At 40.4% G+C, this 10,997-nt stretch overlaps 1 long non-coding RNA gene across 2 annotated transcripts; it reads right to left on the bottom strand.

Annotated features, from left to right (window-relative positions):
- Window positions 1-376: 376 nt before the first annotated feature.
- LOC106587080 (uncharacterized) lies at window positions 377-10,032 on the bottom strand. 2 transcript variants are annotated; one of them, XR_014382800.1, is made up of 4 exons: window positions 5,979-10,032; window positions 3,148-3,309; window positions 2,655-2,744; window positions 377-2,434 (listed from the first exon to the last, which is right to left on the bottom strand). It is a non-coding gene; the product is annotated as an uncharacterized LOC106587080 (long non-coding RNA). The 2 variants fall into 2 exon arrangements; XR_001324361.3 differs by having other exon boundaries at window positions 9,789-10,032.
- Window positions 10,033-10,997: the final 965 nt, after the last annotated feature.

The following is a 10,997-nucleotide window of genomic DNA, read 5'->3' as shown; positions in this document are numbered from 1 at the left end:
AAGATTCCTGGTGTCTGTGACACACAGTTTGGTGAGATGTAGATCCGATGGAGAGTGTGGGGAAACAGAAGACTTTGTCTGTCATGCTTTTTATGAAGAGTCTTTGCCAGATAAGGTCAGGGTAGGAAGTGTCAGTTATCCCGTGAGAGCTTTTGTTTCCTGAAAATACTACAGTGTTTTAGGTGTCAAGTTTATGGGCATGTTGCAGCAGTGTGTAGGAGGGAGATGCCTAGATGTGAGAAGTGTGCAGGAGGGCATAAGACGATGGAATGTGTGGTATCGGTGGGACAAGTTATGCATGTTAGTTGTGGGGGTGCCCATGGGGCTGGAGATCGGAGGTGTCTAGTGAGAGAAAGGCAGATTGAGGTTGCCAGGGTTATGTATTTAACCTTTATTTAACTAGGCAAGTCAGTTAAGAACCAATTCTTATTTACAATGATGGCCTAGAGTAGTACAGAAAGTGTTGTATGCCAAAGCAGTGAAGATTGGTAGTGGAAGATGGGTACAGGGTGAGGGATCCTGAGAGGATTCCTGTGAGTAGGCAGAGACCGAGAAAGAGTGATGGGAAGAACATGTGCTTCAGTAAGGTTGGCTTTTTCGCATTTATAGCCATGGTTCTCAATTGTACTGCAGAAATGGATCGAAAGTCACAGAAAATACTGGTTGTGGTGGCAGCGGCAGAGGAGTACTTGGGATTGCGAGGATTTACTACGAAGTTGGATGCGATCCGCCAACCAAATCCCAAAGAAGAAGGTAGCAGGTTAGGATAATTAACGTGGCATGTTAGTAGAATGAGGTTAAGGTTAGGAAAGGTGTTAGGCTTAGCTAAAATGCGTAGCAGGTTTGGATCATTAACGTGGCAGGTTAGGAGAATGACGGTATTAAGGTTAGCTAAAATGCTACGGTTTTCAACAATCTACTTGTCGTGCAGCCCACACACAAAATGGTCAAGTGGCAACAAATCTGCCCAATTAGCTGATTCGCTTTCCATACACCCACTTCTGTTGACACGCCCACTTTCAGACACTCCACGTATGCAGTGCATGACCCATGATACTCCAGATTGGACATTTGCATCTGCTTCTTTGTTTTGCAGTCAAGATAAACAGTGCAATATCGCCACCTATCGTACTGGAGGCAACAGTGTTTACTTTGTTTTGGCTCGACCTCTCCTCCAGAGCTATTATCCATAACACCTAAATGCCATAATACACTTGCTAGCTCACTTAACACCCCAAACAAATATAAGTCTATTAATAATACTAGTATTTATAATTTTGAGTACAACTTATAAAGGCATTAAATAGCATTCATAAAGGCTTCATAAACACTACATAAATACTTCACAAATAGTCTAGAACCATATGTCATACTCTACAAATGGTGTGTGAACATACATATTGAGTTATGTCACATTTGGCAATTCACTCTACAGTGGCAATGGGTATGTAACCCTTCATAGAGTACGACAAACACTTATAGATGATTTGTGAATGTAGTACTTGGTTTAAAGTGGGACCGATATTTACATTTTTTATTACCGTAACAATACTTATTTAATCCCAACTATCCAAGCACCTGTTGCCAAATTGGAATCATCAACCCATAACTAACATCTCCATGTGAAGACAGTAGCAATAAAAATAATAAAGTAATACAAAAAAATGAAAGTTTAGATAAAGGCTACAGAGGCAGATAACCAAGAATGGAAAAGATGGCTGTATTACGTGGAGATAATTGGACAAAAAAGGTTGCATAATTAAGAACAGTTGGTGAAGACAAACAAATCCTGACTAAAATCTTATGGACTAGTCCAATGAAAACTATTTTGATTTACAATTAACATACAAAAGTACATTACAAATATATTTTTCACAATCCCCATATAAAAATACCAAGTAGTGAGATTTATGTTCCTTGAAAATATTTACAGGATCATGCATGTCTACAGGTTTTTTACAGGTAAAAAAGGAATACAATCTTATAAAGATACATTCATCAACGAAACACTCAAGGATGTTGTTTATATGAGTCGGGTAGAATACTTTTCTTACTGCTGCGATATGTCGGAAGTGTAAAACAATGGTCATTTACATTTTTGTTGTTTAATTTCAAATAGTGAAACACCAGAGAGCTCTGCTACCCACAGTCAGAAGCAGTCAAGTGAGCTGCAATGATTTATGAGTAATGAGTCCATTTCCTGTGACCTCATAACTAATCAGAGAGTAGTCCAATGTGAGGAAAGTCTGATGAACATTGTATTTCTGTTCTGGTAAAGGTTCAGGTCAGTCAGCCCATGGCATGTAGTCCAAAGACAACCAGTCGGAAATCAACATGGCTGAAGGCGCAACAGTGGTGTAAAACATCCTCAGGGCAGGTCCGCAAGTTGAGGATGGAAACAGACTATGTCCCTCTAGTATGGCAAGCAGAGGACCTGTGAAGGAAGGAGCAACACAAATAATTTAATCATCAAGTGCGCTTTCGGTGTGATAAGAACCATCATGTTTTTGAGCATTTACAGTGGCAAGCCAATTTTGTAGAAAGTTGTATAAATATTTATTGTATGTGCAAGCAGCTAACTGTCCCTAGCTAAGTAATGATTCATAGAGGTCCACACACTGACTATGACACGTACAGTCACAAGTTTACCATACCTTATCATGATTAAGAAGTTTTCTCCTCAAGTGTTGCGGACCTGGAACACCCCACTGCACCAGACTAGATGACCAGACCTCCTCCTATACCTAAAATACAACAGGATAACGCTTTGTCCTTTTTTCCAGAAATTGAACTTTGTCTTTAGCCTTTCCCAACCCCCCAAAACACACGTGCAGAGGCACCAGGTCAGCCGCAGCACACCACACATGGAACATTTTAGGGCCCATGGAACATTTTAGGGCCCATATGTGCCCAGCTAAAAGGCACAACACTAGTACACAGAGGTCAGCTGGGAAATGACACTAGACACCCTTCAGTAACTGATTCACATTTCAAACCTCTAGGCTGACTGCCGCCAAGGAATATGTAATTCAATAATTTCTCGAGTCGTGTTTAACTACTATTGTCATACATTATAAATAATTAGAAATGACTGGATATCTTTGTCTTTCACAACAGACTCTGAATAATTTGTGTCTGACGACAAACCTTAAAACACCTTCTGCGCCTTGAGGTCAGTCAGCCCATCGACTGACAGGAAAAAAATAAATGGCTGAAGGTGTAACAGTGGTGTTCAACATCTTCAGGGCAGGTCAACAAGTTGAGAACAGAATCAGACTTCACATCCCGTAATTGTTTCAAGCAGAGGATCTGTGAATAAACATAAGGAGCAGAGCCAAAGATGATCATGTTTCATGAATATTCAAACCGGCAGGAAAGTTAGTAGACAGCACAAAAAAATAAGTGGAACTCACAACAAAAAAGACACTACTAATACATTTTTGAGGATCACAAACTGGACCCTGAAAAGAGCTGTTGTACACCCAGATTCAAATAACATTCTCTGTCATGGATGATGTTGGCTTTTGCCGAACTGGTTCGAGCACCTCGAGCCCCGGTACACACTACCAAGTAGGCGCTATTTTTCAGATGTTGCCCTACCGGAGTTACACAGTATTGTTGAAACGCACATCCATGAGCTACTTGCTATGGGCGTCACTGCTATTAGCTTCACGAATGACATTTGGACCAGCGATGTTAGCCTCATGAGCATGCTGAGTCTGACAGCACAGTGGGTCGACAAGGATTTCCTAATGCAGAATAAACACCTTTAACTTCTCTAGGGTAGGGGGCAGTATTCAGAAATTCAGATGAATAACGTGCCCAAATTAAACTGCCTGCTTCTCGGGCCCGGAAGATAGGATATGCATATTATTAGTAGATTTGGATAGATAAAACTCTGAAGTTTCTAAAACTGTTTGAATGATGTCTGTGAGTATAACAGAACTCATATGGCAGGCAAAAACCTGAGAAAGAAATCCAACCAGGAAGTGACTTGTAGTTTTTCCTATCTAATCCCTATCGAAACTACAGTGTCTGTGGGGTCATTTTGCACTTCCTAAGGCTTCCATTGGCTGTCAACAGTCTTTAGAAACTTGTTTCATGCGTCTACTGTTACTGGGCAGAGAATAGGAGCTCAGTCAATCAGTGGACTGCCTGGGACCAGTGAGTTGTTTACTGCGCAGGCAGGCAAGCACGCCCTTCCTTCTTTTTCCTCTGTAATGAATACGCTATTGTCCGGTTGGAATATTATCAAAGTTTTATGTTAAAAAGACCCAAAGGATTGATTGTAAACATCGTTTGACATGTTTCTACGAACGGTAATGGAACCATTTGACTTTTCGTCTCTGGTTTTACACTCACGCGTTATGCCTTTGGATTTGTGATCTGAACGCGTGAACAAAAGGAGGTATTTGGACATAAATATGGAGTTTTTCGAACAAAAATAACATTTCTTGTGGAAGTGGGAGTCCTGGGAGTGCATTCCAACGAAGATCAGCAAAGGTAAGGGAATATTTATAATACTAATTCTGAGTTTATTGACTCCAGAACTTGGCGGGTAACTGTATAGCTTGCTTTGATGGCTGAGCTCTGTACTCAGAATACTGAAAAATGTGCTTTCGCCGTAAAGCTACTTTACAATCTGACACAGCGGTTACATTAAGGAGAAGTATATCTATAATTCTTTCAATAACTGTTGTAAATTTTATCAACGTTTATGATGAGTATTTTTGTAAATTGATGTGCTCATTCACCGGAGGTTTGGTGGGAATACATTTTCTGAACATCACGCGCCAATGTAAAATGCGGTTTATGGATATAAATATGAACTTTATCGAACAAAATATACATGTATTTTGTAACACTGAGTCCTGGGAGTGTCATCTGATGAAGATCATCAAAGGTTAGTGATGAATTTTAGCTGTATTTCTGGTTTTTGTGACGCCTCTCCTTGCTTGGAAAATGGCTGTGTGGTTTTTCTTGTTTAGGCGCTGTCCTAACATAATCTAATTTTATGCTTTCGCCGTAAAGCCTTTTTGAAATCGGACACTGTGGTTGGATTAAGGAGGATCTTTAAAATGGTGTATAATACTTGTGTGTTTGAGAAATTTGAATTATGAGATTTTTGTTGTTTTGAATTTGCCGCCCTGCTATTTCACTGGCTGTTGATAGTGTGTACCGCGGGTGGGACGGTCACGTCCCACATACCCAAGAGAGGTTAACCTGACCCTCCTCTCCAGGCAGTTCTGGCTGCAAGAGTGGCCCTCTTTTACAAGCAACATGTGCTAGTTGAAGCATTCAAGGTATGGCATGAGTGTGACAATCTTTTGATGAGAATATTTCAGGCCAGTGTTGCCCAACACTTTTTCCTGTTGAACTACCACTCTGTTGGCTCTTGTTTAATGTGTACATATCTTAGTTTTTCATGTATTTCAGAGGTTGGACAAGCTGACAGCAATGACAAAGCTGGCCTCACAGTTTGATGAGTGGGGGCAGCTCTACCCCTGCCAAAGCCAGATAGCAGCAATCACACTGACTATACCAGTGTCTTCCGTTAATTGTGAGAGGGACTTCTCTGCAATGAAACGAGTAAGAACATTTAAATGTGAAAGTAGATGCTCTTTGTCCCTCTCCCTTTGAGTTTTTTCCTTTTAAAAAGTCACCAGAACCTAGGTTCAGAGTACTTATACATATTAAGTTTTACAGGGAGGTCCCCAGAACACACAAAAAAAGGGGGACCCCCCCACCCCTGCTAAGTTTTCCCCCACAGCTAACAACATTTCCAGAGGAAACACTGGTACACACAGTCACTGGTTAAACTTCAATAAGAATCTCTCATGGTGGACATCACAAACCTGGAACTCGGCCTGCAGAAAGACAGAATGCATTGTCATAGTAAACAAAACAAAAAACAGAAGAAACTAAATAGCTACTTAATTGAAACAGTGAATAGTTTTCGAAGTGAATGAAGCTCTCACCTTATGCTAATTATTTGATGTTTATATCTAAAAGCATGTTCTTCCTGAAGTCTACAGTAATGTGGAAGGTTGAATGCTGCAGCAGATACAAAAGCACTGCAGTCCAGTGTGCATTTGTCCTAATGAAAACATCTTGATCTCCAACAAAAATATAGAGATAAAACAGGCTCTCAAAAATGGATAACGAAAATATGATTTAAAAATGTATTTAAAAACAATTAAAACAAAGCATGACTCATTTTGACAGTGGAAAAGTTGACAACTTTCAGAGCCTTGCTCTCCATCTTGTTTCTATTTAAGTTGACCATTCAAGTAGGCAATTCAATGGTCATACAAAAAGTGAGGGGGAAAATGGTCCAGAAATCCGCTAATAACACAAAAATAACGACTGGTCTCCTTTCAAAATGATCATGTTCTTTTTTTCATAAACATGACCAGGCATCAAAAGGGAATAGAAGGCCAAGGGAATCTGCAAATTCAACTATTGCCTCTACACTTTTCCTGACAGCACACTTCCTGAAAAACCTCTACATTGGATTTCAAACAATATAAAAACAGGTAAGCACGTGGAACCATTCACATGTGGTACAAAATGGATAAGCGTTATTCGACATTCAACATTTACTGACACCACGTTTGAACATATTTAGGCAATACAGTATACCACAAAATAGGTATATAATGTAACTATATTATACTTGTATCTACTTGTCTGAACTCATCTGAGGTTGCATTGCTGTTTATCTTTCACCAGTCTAAACACAAAAGCTAAGGTGCTAGAAAAAATAGCACATTCCATGCATTTTTTGAAAGATGCCATGCTATTAAAAGGTTCTGCACTGTGGTTCATTAGTAAATAGATAAATTAAAAAAATACATATCCTGTCTTTCATGTCTATTCCTTTACCATTTCCATTCTTCTGCAGGTGTGGCAGAGAGCTTTTCTTCTTCCTTTGCCTACACTGTCTGGAATGTTTTCCTCATTGACACTATTTTTGGTTCATCCAAAAAGGACAGCCATTCCCAAGTGTGATTCTTCTTGCACATGTCCATGCCTTCAATGGCAATACTGACTGCATTTGACTTAGCTTTTTGCAATTGATCTAATATTGCCAAATCCTTCCTGAATCGATCATTTTTCTTTGACAGGAGCTCTGGTTCGACTGGAAGCATCATAGAACATACCTTCAGAAAACTGGCTAGGATCAACTCAACAATCTGAACAGTCAACTCAAAAAAGTCTGTGTCGGTCCACATGGTAAGCCTGTCAAACACAAGGTTCTTGGGTACATCAATGTCATCAAACAAGCATGCATTTCCTTTAACAAGGTCTCTCCCATCTTCCTGCCATTCCTTAAATTTGGTAACAAGGGTTTGGTATCTTTCTTCCATCTCCAACACGTTTCCCTTCAAAGTTAAGGCTCTCCAGAGAGGATCAATGATAAGCTTGGAAACCAGACCCAGAGCTCTGCATCCGGCCTTGAACTGTTGAACCTCCAAATCAGCAACAACTGCAGCAAGCAAACTACTCTCAGCTCCGTACGTACTGGTAAACTCAACCAAATCATCATGGATGCTACACACTCCAGCAGAATTATGAAACAGACCATCAATTCTGTGTCCAATGGATAGAGACAAAGGAACTTCTTCAAATTCTTTTTTGCTGGTCAAAAAGCTTTCGAACGGAACAAGCTGACCGTCCTCTGCCCATCCAAGCTCTTGCACAGCATCACTCACAGAACTCACCAAACGCACTGTTCCAGACTCCAACTCTGTTGTCCCAATGTTAGGGGAGCTATGGACTCCTACTTCTTTATCTCCTAAAATCATATTTTCCCAAAGTAGAAGAGTTGTTTTTGCCTGGTGAGCTAAGCCATCAATCAAATGTAAGCCACAGAAGAGCTGACTTACAAGGCACATCATTGTCTTTTCAGTGGAACTAAAGCCACAATGTTTCTCAACTACCAGTGGTAGGATGTCTGATCTGTATTCAGCAAGGATTTGTTGAAATTTCTTTTCCGAACCAGTCCCAACACCAAAACAGTTTGAAAAAGGTACAAAAATCCATCTCATCTGTTGCATTTCACCACTCGTAACAATTTCATTGATCATTTTCCTGCAAATGTCAACTTGGTAGTTCTCTGGGCATGGGGTTTGCTCTGTGACCCCAGAGTGAACATCAGACTCCTTTAAGCAGAAGTCAGTGGGTCCATTATCTTGGCCAAGCTTGACAGTTTCATCTGTTTCGATAGAGATGATCTCTTCATCATGCAGAGACCATACAGTCCTTGCATCAGCGACCAGATTTTTCAAACCGGTCTTGCTAACCATCTTCTGACAGTTCCTCTTCTCCTCTGTATCATTTGCCTCTTGTATCCTTTTCAAATCCAATTGTCTTTTTGAGAATCTTGCAGGTGAAGTAGGTTCTTTTTCCTTGTATTGTCTAGGCACAAGCGGTATTATAAACACTTTTTTTGAAAAGTCTTTATTTGCGACATGTTTCCGTTTGGCAATTCTATTCAGTTTAGATGCAATACGTAAGGCATCTTGACAGCGTTTCTGATTTTGAAAACATACATTAAAATTATATTTCAGAATATTATAGACAGTATACGTATAACTCCTTTTTGTATTTTTCGCAAACTTATGAACCTCATACATTACACCATTAGTCAGTAACTGTGAGTCAAGTTTTGTTTTGGATAGTGGTTTGGATCTCACATCAAATTCCACACCTATTTCTTTACACAAGGGGTAGCAGTTTTTCACCACTTTCTCTGCAAAGGACATCACATTTGCCTGTTTAATGTTGCTGACCAGGACAGACCGAGACAAGGTACATACTTTTCCAATCTGAATATCACTGGGTGACATGTAAAAACATGGCTCCTCTTTGATTAAATTCCCTACAGAGGTGCTTGGGCTATCCTGTTCTGTGTGAACACGAACAACACCTATACCACCCACATTTACAGCTGTTTGAAGTGGCGCACCAACTTTTGTTGATTTCATTTTAATCTCGCTATCATTTGATTTTGTATCTTCTAACCGATTACAAATAAGACGTTGTTTTGCTGTGTCATATCTATTTTCGGCACATGAATAACCTGCATCAAAAGTGTCAGACCAAATGACAGCTGGGGATATCCCCACCTCCTCCTCCTCTGGCTTTATATCTACATCCATCTCACACCAACTAAACTAGCTATCTGGGTGACACCCAGGGTCAACTTAAATATAGTTTGGCTAGACCTAGTAATTTCCAAGTAGCTGACCAGGCCTATCTCCTTAAGCCTATAAATCAAAGTGAGAATGGGAATATTCTGAGGAAATACGTTCTGTAATATTAGATAGTGGTGATTCCAAGTGTAACGTTAGGCCTATACCAACTGACCAAGGGAGTCCACCCACACTACTTCCCTATGTCTGCATGTAAACACGACTGTTTATTACACCACAACACCTAATGGGTGCTTTGTGTCCTGAATTACCCCCATACAGCTTATCAAACTAGCCTCAGGCTACCTGACAATCCTAACTTGCATCTCACTGCAGTAATGTTAGATCCAATGAGACTTGGCACACAACATAAACGAATAGTGAGTACCACCAAGTAGCCAAATCATCTTGCTAGCTAACTATGTATTGAAGTCTATATTGACGGCAAATATGCCACTTGCAAGGGCGCATTGATTGAAATACATGAATTATCTGTACATGGAGTTGCCTATTGTTTGTCATAAGACTAGTGGCTCAGATCAAATAGAGTAGCTCAGCTAGCTAACGTTAGTTAGCAATTACTGTAGCTACCTTGATTTTGCAGGTCCCCCTAAACCTTCCATACGACAGTTTGGAATTAGAAAAAAAAAGTTGGTCCTACGGCAAAGTACTTCCAGGTGGGTAACTGGTTAGCTTATTCCGAAAATGTAAACGGAATGCTTTGAGTTCGACGCTGCGTGTCGAGGCATTGGAAAATCATTCTAGACACTTAGCGAAATCTTAGTCACAAAAAAAGTACACATGCTGTGGTTCCGCGTAAACTAGCTTCATTTTCCGCTGAAAACCGGATGTGGAAACTCCGCTCGGGCGTTATGTTTCCGGGTTCATCTTTCTCGGTTCAGATTCAAATAACGGGTTACTGCATATTTGGAGCAAATCTTTTTTGAAAATTAACCCAATATATAGCCTGTCGTTTCCAATTGGATCAAAATAATCATAGAACAAGGAGGTGGGCAGAGTGAAGCACGAGATAGTGAGATCCTATTTGCGCGTTCTATAATTTATTTGAATTTTTCCGTAAGGGAAGGCCTGCCTTGATGTGCAATAACTCAATTCGCCCTGGCAGTCCTTCTAAACGCTTTTTTTTTTACTTTGGCAAATGGTCAAGTCTACAAAACGCAGTCCATTTTGTTTGTTATAGATTATAATTTGGGCAAAAGAGAACTGTATGATGATCAAATATTTCTTCAATGAGAATTCAGGCCTCGTCCCGAGAATGATAAGGATGATTTTGGCCCAGTGGGAGTCAGATTTGTAGAGCCAATGGATCATTTCATTTTGGCTGAAACATATGTGGTGTCAAACTGTGGGGGAGGATAGGTTGGGAACTGTTGAGTTGGTGAAGGTAACTAGGAGTGGACTCATGTAGATTTATTGTGTTTCCTCCACCCAGAGGGAGCGGGTAATCCGGATTACGCGATGAGGGACAAGAATTGGGACATGCTTTGCTCTCCAGAGAAGGGCGCCGATGAAAGGAGTGATAACGGGGTCGACACTAAGTGTTAAGGAGGAGCAGTTGAAACATAAGATTCCTGGTGTCTGTGACACACAGTTTGGTGAGATGTAGATCCGATGGAGAGTGTGGGGAAACAGAAGACTTTGTCTGTCATGCTTTTTATGAAGAGTCTTTGCCAGATAAGGTCAGGGTAGGAAGTGTCAGTTATCCCGTGAGAGCTTTTGTTTCCTGAAAATACTACAGTGTTTTAGGTGTCAAGTTTATGGGCATGTTGCAGCAGTGTG

The sequence above is a fragment of the Salmo salar genome, chromosome 26 (genome assembly GCF_965601325.2).
Source record: "Salmo salar chromosome 26, fSalSal1, whole genome shotgun sequence".
Lineage (NCBI taxonomy): Eukaryota > Metazoa > Chordata > Actinopteri > Salmoniformes > Salmonidae > Salmo > Salmo salar.
This window is presented reverse-complemented; position numbering and strand designations above follow the sequence as displayed.